The sequence below is a fragment of the Salmo trutta genome, unplaced genomic scaffold, assembly GCF_901001165.1.
Source record: "Salmo trutta unplaced genomic scaffold, fSalTru1.1, whole genome shotgun sequence".
Lineage (NCBI taxonomy): Eukaryota > Metazoa > Chordata > Actinopteri > Salmoniformes > Salmonidae > Salmo > Salmo trutta.
In genome coordinates, this window is record NW_021822351.1 from 114,317 (window position 1) to 125,775 (window position 11,459).

Consider the following 11,459-nt stretch of genomic DNA (forward strand, 5'->3'; position numbering starts at 1 on the left):
AGCTGACAAGGTAAAAATCTGTTCCTTGGTAAGCCGTCATTGTAAATAAGAATTTGTTCTCAACTGACTTGCCTATTTAAATAAAGGTTAAAGAAAAAAATAGTTTCCATTGTGTAAAAATAGTGCATGGTATGTAAGTTTAGCACTTTTCAACCAATCCAGTACATTTTTGTTGAAAATGTTGAAATTGTAGTGTAATATGTAGGTTGGTGGAAATTATCCAACCATTATGTAGGTTGGTGGAAATTATCCAACCATTATGTAGGTTTGGTGGAAATGATCAAACCATTATGTAGGTTGGTGGAAATGATCCAACCATTATGTAGGTTGGTGGAAATTATCCAACCATTATGTAGGTTGGTGGAAATTATCCAACCATTATGTAGGTTGGTGGAAATGATCCAACCATTATGTAGGTTGGTGGAAATGATCCAACCATTATGTAGGTTGGTGGAAATGATCCAACCATTATGTAGTTTGGTGGAAATCCCCATCAACTGGATGAGTCACCATTTAGTTTGGAAATGATCCAACCATTATGTAGGTTGGTGGAAATGATCCAACCATTATGTAGGTTGGTGGAAATGATCCAACCATTATGTAGGTTGGTGGAAATGATCCAACCATTATGTAGTTTGGTGGAAATCCCCATCAACTGGATGAGTCACCATTTAGTTTGGAAATGATCCAACCATTATGTAGGTTGGTGGAAATCCCCATCGACTGAGGATGAGGTGTCTCCATTTTGTAGATGTGTAATAATGATGTTGAATAATAATAAACTACATTCATCAATCTGACTCCATTATTCTGTGAATGCTATATATCAGGGCAGTGATTAATCACCCCGTACTGGAGGAATTCTTCTTCAACGAGTCGGATGGGAAGGATTTACTTCGGACGCCTGACAAGGCCCTCATCCCCGTCACTCACAGGAGGAAAAGACAGAGATATTGTGCACGACTGTCTGGGTGCCTTGTAAGGATCCGTCGCAGAGAGGGTAATCTACCTTTACCATCGGTCCTATTAGCCAACGTACAATCAATCGATAATAAAATAGAGGAACTACGAGCACATATATTCTACCAACGGGATATTAAAAACTGTAATATCTTATGTTTCATAGAGTTGTGGCTGAACGACGACATGATTAACATACAGCTGGCGGGTTTTAAGCTTTTTCGGCAGGATAGAATTGCAGCCTCTGGTAAGACAAGGGGCGAAGGGCTATGTATATTTGTAAACAACAGCTGGTGCACGAAATCGAAGGAAGTCTCGAGGTTTTGCTCGCCTGAGGTAGAGTATCTCATGATAAGCTGTAGACCACACTATCTACCAAGAGAGTTTACATCTATATTTTTTGTAGCTGTCTATATACCACCACAGACCGATGCTGGCACTAAGACCGCACTTAATGAGCTGTATACGGCCATAAGCAAATAGGAAAACGCTTATCCAGAGGTGGCGCTCCTAGTCGCTGGGAACTTTAATGCAGGAAAACTGAAATCCATTCTACCTAATTTCTATCAGCATGTTAAATGTGCAACAAGAGAAAAAACTCTAGCTCACCTTTACTCCAAACACAGAGACGCGTACAAAGCTCTCCCTCGCCCTCCATTTGGCAAATCTGACCATAATTCTATCCTCCTGATTGCTGCTTACAAGCAACAACTAAAGCAGGAAGCACCAGTGACTCGGTCAATAAGAAAGTGGTCAGATGAAGCAGATGCTAAGGACTGTTTTGCTAGCACAGACTGGAATATGCTCCGGGATTCTTCCGATGGCATTGAGGAGTACACCACATCAGTCACTGGCTTCATCAATAAGTGCATCGACGACGTCCCCCCCACATTGACCGTACGTACATACCCCAACCAGAAGCCATGGATTACAGGCAACATCCGCGCTGAGTTAAAGGGTAGAGTTACCGCTTTCAAGGAGCGGGACTCTAACCCGGAAGCTTATAAGGAATCCCGCTATACTGATGGGGTCACCTTGGGGTCATGATAGGGGCTGCACCAAATGATTGATGTATTATAATAATTGATTATGCTTATGTTGAATTACTAGAAGGTGAAGGGCAATAAGACCCTCCCCCACTACATTTATTGGGTCCTGGACCACAGATTAACAATATATATATATATATTATATATATATATATATGCATTATAAGGTTTAAATACTGTTCCACGGTTCTTTTCTAGTCTCTGCCTCATATGAAATGGTCTGAGAGATGTGTGAGATATTGCAGTCAGATATTGCAGCCTCTGTGAGAAAGCGCCTCAAGGCTAAAAGAGATTCAAAGACACAGAACCCTGCAGGGGAGTGAAAGAGATAAGAGACAAGTCAGACATACCACTGTAAGCCACACAGGAATGGAACATTACTGCTGAGCCCTTAGAAAACACTGGACTATTGTTCTCTCCTGCAAGTTTGTATAACTGTATATGCATGGGCTTGGTCTCATGAGTAGAAGGTGTTGACGTAAGCAGTTACATCACTAGGGGTTGACTGCAAGCATATTAAAACAACTTGGACCTTTTTTATTTTGCAGAACTTACTCTGAAACATATGTGCTGTGTTTCCGTTGTCAACTTCTGTCTGCAATTGCATTAATAAAGGTTTGATTGATTTACTTAAAGAAGATATTGTCTGATTGCTGATTTCACCAATAAGCCAATGATTGACAAGGAACAAGGAACTTACCCCAACAATACCCTCCGACGAACCATCAAACAGGCAAAGCGAAAAATAAGCCACTAGTTTTTTTGGAGCGAGAATTAAGATGACTTTCAAGTAGTAAGACATGCATAACAGCAACAGATACCATTAATAAGAAGGGGCTAGAAGCGTCTACTTAAATTTTAAAAAAGGGGAAAAAAGAAGCGTCTTATATGGTGAGCTACCGAGTGGCTAGGACAGGCAAGCCCCGTACTATTGTGGAGGACTTAATTCTTCCTGCTACCGTGGATATGGCTAGGACAATGCTCAGGGAAAAGGCCAAAAAAACTATACAGACAATGCCTTCATCAAACAACACTGTTTCACGACTTATCAGTCACATGGCAGGGGATGTTTTGAAACAATTACTGGTTTGCATACAAGCCAGTGAATTCTATGCATTACAGCTGAATGAGTCAACAGATGTGGCGGGCCTGGCACAGCTCCTGGTATATGTCCATTACGTTTATGGGGGGTCAATTCAGGAAGACATCCTCTTCTGCAAACCACTGGAAACCAGGACAAAAGGAGAGGATATTTTTAAAGTACTGGACAGCTTTGTGACATCAAATGGACTTTGGTGGTCAAGATGTGTTGGTATCTGTAATGATGGCGCAAAAGCCATGACAGGGAGACATAGTGGAGTGGTAACACGTGTGCAAGCAGTTGCTCCCCATGCCTCTTGGGTACACTGCAGCATCCACCAAGAGGCTCTTGCTGCCAAGGGAATGCCTGACAGCTTGAAATATGTTTTGGACACTACAGTTGTGGCCAAAAGTTTTGAGAATGACACAAATATTAATTTTCTCAAAGTCTGCTGCATCAGTTTGTATGATGGCAATTTGCATATACTCCAGAATGTTATGAAGAGTGATCAGATGAAGTCCCTCTTTGCCATGGAAATGAACTGAATACCCCCAAAAAACTTTCCACTGCATTTCAGCCCTGCCACAAAAGGACCAGCTGACATCATGTCAGTGATTCTCTCGTTAACACAGGTGTGAGTGTTGATGAGGACAAGGCTGGAGATCACTCTGTCATGCTGATTGAGTTCGAATAACAGACTGGAAGCTTCAAAAGGAGGGTGGTGCTTGGAATCATTGTTCTTCCTCTATCAACCGTGGTTACCTGCAAGGAAACACGTGCCGTCATCATTGCTTTGCACAAAAAGGGCTTCACAGGTAAGGATATTGCTGCCAGTAAGATTGCACCTAAATCAACCATTTATCGGATCATCAAGAACTTCAAGGAGAGCGGTTCAATTGTTGTGAAGAAGGCTTCAGGGCGCCCAAGAAAGTCAAGCAAGCGCCAGGACCGTCTCCTAAAGTTGATTCAGCTGCGGGATCGGAGCACCACCAGTACAGAGCTTGCTCAGGAATGGCTGCAGGCAGGTGTGAGTGCATCTACACGCACAGTGAGGCAAAGACTTTTGGAGGATGGCCTGGTGTCAAGAAGGGCAGCAAAGAAGCCACTTCTTTCCAGGAAAAACATCAGGGACAGACTGATATCCTGCAAAAAGTACAAGGATTGGACTGCTGAGGACTGGGGTAGTCATTTTCTCTGATGAATCCCCTTTCCGATTGTTTGGGGCATCCGGAAAAAAGCTTGTCCGGAGAAGACAAGGTGAGCGCTACCATCAGTCCTGTGTCATGCCAACAGTAAAGCATCCTGAGACCATTCATATGTGGGGTTGCTTCTCAGCCAAGGGAGTGGGCTCACTCACAATTTTGCCTAAGAACACAGCCATGAATAAAGAATGGTACCAACACATCCTCCGAGAGCAACTTCTCCCAACCATCCAGGAACAGTTTGGTGATGAACAATGTATTTTCCAGCATGATGGAGCACCTTTCCATAAGGCAAAAGTGATCATTAATAAGTGGCTCGGGGAACAAAACATCGATATTTTGGGTCCATGGCCAGGAAACTTCCCAGACCTTAATCCCATTGACAACAGGTGGTCAATCCTCAAGAGGCGGGTGAACAAACAAAACCTACAAATTCTGACAAACTCCAAGCATTGATTATGCAAGAATGGGCTGCCATCAGTCAGGATGTGGCCCAGCATGCCAGGGCAGATTGCAGAGGTCTTGAAAAAGAAGGGTCAACACGGCAGATATTGACTCTTTGCATCAACTTCATGTAATTGTCAATAAAAGCCTTAGACACTTATGAAATGCTTGTAATTATACTTTAGTATTCCATAGTAACATCTGACAAAAATTTCTAAAGACGCTGAAGCAGCAAACTTTGTGGAAATTAATATTTGTGTCACGACTGTACAGTGAAAATGGTTAACTTTGTTAAAGCAAGGCCCCTGAACTCACGTGTATTTTCTGCACTATGCAATGATATGGGCAGCGACCATGTAACGCTTTTACAACATACAGAAGTGTGCTGGTTATCAAGCGGCAAAGTATTGACACATTTTTTTAAATTGAGAGACGAGCTTAAAGTTTTCATTACTGACCATCATTTTCACTCACCAGACTGCTTGCATGATGACGAGTTTCTCACACAGCTGGCCTATCTGGGTGATGTTTTTTCTTGCCTAAATGATCTGAATCTAGGATTACAGGGACTCTTCGCAAATATATTCAATGTGCTGGACAACATTTAGGCTATGATTAAGAAGTTGAAGCTCTTCTCTGTCTGCATTAACAAGGACAAAACACAGGTCTTTCCATCATTGTATGATTTTTTTTGTGTGCAAATGAACTCAAGCTTACGGACAATGTCAAATGTGATATAGCGAAGCACCTGAGTGAGTTGGGTGCGCAATTATGCAGGTACTTCCCGAAACGGATGACACAAACAACTGGATTCGTTATCCCTTTAATGCCCTGCCTCCAGTCCACTTACCGATATCTGAACAAAAAATCCTCATCGAAATTGCAACAAGCGGTTCTGTGAAAATGTAATTTAATTAGAAGCCACGGACAGATTTCTGGATTGGGCTGCACTCGGAGTATCCTGCCTTGGCAAATCGCACTATTAAGACACTGATGCCTTTCGCAACCACGTACCTACCTATGTGAGAAGGGATTGTCAGCCCTCACTAGCATGAAACTAAATACAGGCACAGACTGTGTGTGGAAAATGATTTAAGACTGAGACTCTCTCCAATACAACCCAACATGTGCATCCTTTCAAGCACACCATTCTCATTAACCTGTGGTGAGTTATTCGATGAACAAATAAGGTTTTATATGTAAGATGGTTAAATAAAGAGCAACATTATTGATTATTATTATATTACTATTTGCGACCTGGTCCTATAAGAGCTCTTTGTCACTTCCCATTAGCCGGGTTGTAACAAAAAACTCACACTCATTCTTATGTTTAATAAATGTATCGAAAAGTGTGTGTGTGGCAGGCTTACAATGATGGCAAAAAAACAACATTTGAGAGTGCGCTGACCCTGGTGCTAGAGGGGGTACAGCTGGAGGTTGAATGTTAGAAGGGGTACGGGAACCAGACCTACTCCAATTTGCATACAGATCCACAGATGATGCAATCTCTATTGCACTCAACATTGCCCTTTCCCACCTGGACACAAGGAACACCTATGTGAGAATGCTATTCATTGACTACAGCTCAAGTGTTCAACACCATAGTGCCCTCAAATCTCATCACTAAGCTAAGGATCCTGGGACGAAACACCTCCTTCTGCAAATGGATATTGCACTTCCTGACGGGTCGCCCCCAGGTGATAAAGGTGGGGAACAACACATCCGCCACGCTGATCCTCATAAAGGGGATTCCTCAGGGGTGCGTGCTGATCACCGACAACGATGAGACAGACTATAGGGAGAAGATCAGAGACCTGGCCGTATAGTGCCAGGACAACAACCTCTCCCTCAACATGATCAAGACAAAAGAGATGATTGTGGACTACAGGAAAAAGAGGACCGAGCACGCCCCCATTCTCATCGACGGGGCTGCAGTGGAGCAGGTTGACAGCTTCAAGTTCCTTGGTGTCCACATCACCAACAAACTAACATGGTCCAAGCACACCAAAACAGTCGTGAAGAGAGCACGACAAAACCTATTCCACCTCAGGAGACTGAAAAGACTTGGCATGGGTTCTCAGATCCTCAAAAGATTCTACAGCTGCACCATCGAGAGCATCCTGACTGGTTGCATCACTGCCTGGTATGGCAACTGCTCGGCCCCCGACCACAAGGCACTACAGAGGGTAGTGTGTACTGCCCAGTACATCACTGGGGCCAAGCTTCCTGCCATCCAAGACCTCACCAGGCGGTGTCAGAGGAAGGCCCTAAAAATGGTCAAAGACCCCAGCCACCCCAGTCATAGACTGTTCTCTCTGCTACCGCACGGCAAGCGGTACCGGAGCGCCAAGTCTAGGACCAAAAGGCTTCTTAACAGCTTCTACCCCCAAGCCATAAGACTCCTGAACAGCTAATCAAGGGCTACCCAGACCCCTCTTTTACGCTGCTGCTACTCTCTGTTGTTATCATCTATGCATAGTCACTTTAACTGTACCTACATGTACATATTACCTCAATTACCTCAACTAACCGGTGCTCTGCACATTGACTCTGTACCGGTACCCCTGCATATAGCCTCGCTACTGTTATTTTAATGCTGTTGTTTAATTATTTGTAACTTTTTTTTTCTTAAAACTTAAACATTGTTGGTTAGGGGTAGTCAATCACCACCTTCCGGAGACACCTGAAACCCCACCTCTTTAAGGAATACCTGGGATAGGATAAAGTAATCCTTCTAACCCCCCCCCCTTAAAAGATTTAGATGCACTATTGTAAAGTGGTTGTTCCACTGGATATCATAAGGTGAATGCACCAATTTGTAAGTCGCTCTGGATAAGAGCGTCTGCTAAATGACTTAAATGTAAATGTAAATGTAAATGGCTTGTAAGTAAGCATTTCACTGTAAGGTCTACAGCTGTTGTATTCGGCTCATGTGACAATAAACATTTATTTGATTTGATATAAGATGCAAGTGTCGAGGTTTACCATTATGCAATTATTATTAAGTTGAGGAACAAGGAGCTAATATCTTTCAATTGATGTATTAGCATTAAATGATTGAGTTAACCTTAGCTCAGAGATGCACAGTTAGAGACTGAGCATATATGCTATGTACAGTGTGTTTGAAATATCATAAAAATAATAAATAAATATACATAAATATCATTTTCCCACATATTATTGTTATTATTCTAAACGGGTCTTATTAATCAACTAATTATTCTAAAATGGATTTAAAATAATAATAATCCTCATCAATCTACACAAAATACCCCATAATGACAAAGCAAAAACTGATTTTTAGATTTTTTGCTAATTTATAAAAAAAATAAAAAACGTAAATATAACATTAACATAAGTATTCAGAGCCTTTACTCTTTGTTGAAACACCTTTGGCAGCGATTACAGCCTTAAGTCTTCTTTGGTATGACACTACAAGCTTGGCACATCTGTATTTGGGGAGTTTCTCCCATTCTTCTCTTCAGATCATCTCAAGCTCTGTCCGGTTGGATGGGGAGTGTGGCTGAACAGCTATTTTCTGTTCAAGTCCGGGCTTTGGTTGGGCCACTCAAGGACATTCAGAGCCTTGTCCCGAAGTCACTCCTGCATTGTCTTGGCTGTGTCCTTAGGGCTGTTGTTCTGTTGAAAGGTGAACATTCGCCCTAGTCTGATGTCCTGAGCACTCTGGAGCAGGTTTTCATCAAGGATCTCTCTGTCCTTTTTTCCGTTCGTCTTTCCCTCAATCCTGACTAGTCTCCCAGTCCCTGCTTCTGAAAAACATCCCCACAGCATGATGCTGCCACCACCATGCTTCACCGTAGCGATGGTGCCAGGTCTCTTCCAGATGTGACGCTTGGCATTCAGGGTAAAGAGTTCAATCTTGGTTTCATCAGACCAGAGAATCTTTTTTATCATGGTCTGAGTGGGCTCTCATGTGCCTTTTACTGAGGAGTGGCTTCCGTCTGGCCCCTCTACCATAAAGGCCTGAATGGTGGAGTGCTGGAGAGATGGTTGTCCTTCTGGAAGGTTGTCCCATCTCCACAGAGGAACTCTGGAGCTCTGTCAGAGTGACCATCAGGTTCTTGGTCAGCTCCCTGACCAAGGCCCTATTCCCCTGATTGTTCAGTTTGGTCGGGCGGAGAGCTCTAGGACGTGTCAGTGGTGTTTCCAAACTTCTTCCATTTAAGAATGGGTTCGGGTTATTTCATAGTAGAATTTTGTATTTTTTTTAACTGAGTAGATCCGAACTTTAGACTGGTACTGTAAATGCATGAAACGTACATTCTGGAAATCATGTCTCACGCTCAGTCATAGCTCCTAAGTAGCACAGTGGTCTAAGGCACTGCATCTGTAGTGCAAGAGGTGTCACTTCAGTCCCTGGTTCGAGTCCAGGCTGCATCACATCTGGCTGTGATTGGGAGTCACATAGGGCGGCGTACAATTGGCCCAGTGGCTGGAGTAGGTCGTCATTGTAAATAAGAATTTGTTCTTAACTGACTTGCCTAGTGAAATAAAGGTTAAATATATATATTTTAAATAGTTAGTAGAATAATGACTGGTAAGATTTTCAACTTTTATAAGAGACAGTTAGCAGCAGCCTCTTCCTGTCCCGTCTGCAGCCTAGAGAAACCATTAACCTGGTGAGTCATCAAACGCTGTGAGCAAACCTCAAGTTCTATTTCTAGGAGCACCATTATACCCTCGCTCCTCTCTCTCCCACCAGCCTCTTCCCGTCCCGTCTGCAGCCTAGAGAAACCATTAACCTGGTGAGTCATCAAACGCTGTGAGCAAACCTCAAGTTCTGTTTCTAGGAGCACCATTATACCCTCGCTCCTCTCTCTCCCACCAGCCTCTTCCCGTCCCGTCTGCAGCCTAGAGAAACCATTAACCTGGTGAGTCATCAAACGCAGTGAGCAAACCTCAAGTTCTATTTCTAGGAGCACCATTATACCCTCGCTCCTCTCTCTCCCACCAGCCTCTTCCCGTCCCGTCTGCAGCCTAGAGAAACCATTAACCTGGTGAGTCATCAAACGCTGTGAGCAAACCTCAAGTTCTATTTCTAGGAGCACCATTATACCCTCGCTCCTCTCTCTCCCACCAGCCTCTTCAAGCTGCTAGAAATAACAAGGTAATGTCTTTACTTCCTTTTTCCTTCTTCATACTATCAAGATAATTCTTATTGCATGATGAATATTTCAAATGCACTCTAAAACATATATCTTTCATCAAACAGCAGCTCACGTTTTCACAAAAGGCTGTAGTTACATTGTAGATCAAAGCAGGCCATTGGCTGCCTACATCACCAGGGGTATGTACGGGACTTCTGATTGGTTCCAAGTTTAGGCGTTTGGCAAATTTGCCTGATCAGACAGTGTTCAAATATATTTTTTTATGAGAAAATGTGCAAGAATTGAAGATGAAAACAAATATTATATTCATCGTAACAATATTTTACTGTGATATTTTACCCACTCTAGTCAGCATATGGCGATGTGGATTTTAAGTCAATGCCGCTGGTGTGACGTATAATGTAGTGGACGGGACGCTTCTTTCAACAGCAACAACAGTTCGTCAGCCACCTCGGTAGCTTGCTAGTCAAAATAGCCGAACCAATAAAGCTTTTTAGACGCTTTAGTGTATATTAGCCACTGTGTTTTAAAACCCATTACTGTCGTCTAGTTAGTTATCCGGTTTAATTTGATATTTACGGTGTTGTTGTAATTAATCAGCTAGCTGGCTGGTTAAGTTAGCATTAGCCTAGCTAGCTAACATCTCCGACCATGAGGTCACTAAGCTACTCTCCTCCTGCTAAAGAAGAGGAGGCCTGCTGGACGGAGAAAGAAACTCTCGTTAAAGAGGAGGAGGAAGAGGAGTCTGTTACGATACAACAACAAGTAGAGGGTGAAGCTGTTACCGTGAAAGAAGAAGAGAAAGACGTTTCAGTGAAAGAAGAGGAAGACGCGTTCAGAGTGAAAGAGGAAGAGGAGGATGTTACAGTAAAAGAAGAGGAGAAAGAGGAGGAGATGACTGTCTCATCGAAAAAGGAGCAGGAAGAAATCGGATATCTGGGCCTGGATTCCCAAAGGCATCTTAAGGCGTCCAATGGTTCTAATGATGAACTTAGCAGTAAGATGGTTTTGAGAAACCGTTCCCTGATTAACACTAGTAAGTACTGTCTTAAATACAGAGGCACAAACTCTGCAGTTGTTGAACTGATGTGTGGTGTTAAAGGGGAAATATATATATATTTAGGGCAGGCCATCCATAAGGTCAAAATGATAGTTTTAACCAGATTGAGGCTATACAGTGTTTGTTTACAAACAGTGGCGTTATACAAGCTTATGTTTTGGTTTCTGATGGGAAAATACAGTTGAAACATTTGAGGCATTTATAAGTTCTATTCTTCAGGAATCAATGTCTATAATGCCTGACCCCATTTAGTCGACTAGTCGATTGTTTGGTTGACTGGCTGTTGGTCAACCAACATGTTTTTAGTTGAGCAGTCGCAAATTATATACATGTTTTATGGCACGAGAGACACTTGTCTGATTCGTTCCTGTCTCAGTGGACTAATCCATTGATGAGGCTGCGGTGGTGGCGCAGTACATGAAGGGGCGTGTACACTACATGATTTTGTAGTCGGTACCCCTCGAGCATTGTGGACAATACCCCAGGGGAACTCCACACCCTCCTCCCAATTTGCCCTTTGAGACTGGGAAAAGC

At 42.9% G+C, this 11,459-nt stretch overlaps 1 long non-coding RNA gene across 1 annotated transcript; it reads left to right on the top strand.

The window, feature by feature from the left end:
- The first annotated feature begins 27 nt into the window (after positions 1-27).
- On the top strand, positions 28-795 carry LOC115181919 (uncharacterized). Its single transcript, XR_003873559.1, has 2 exons — positions 28-326; positions 703-795. It is a non-coding gene; the product is annotated as an uncharacterized LOC115181919 (long non-coding RNA).
- Positions 796-11,459: the final 10,664 nt, after the last annotated feature.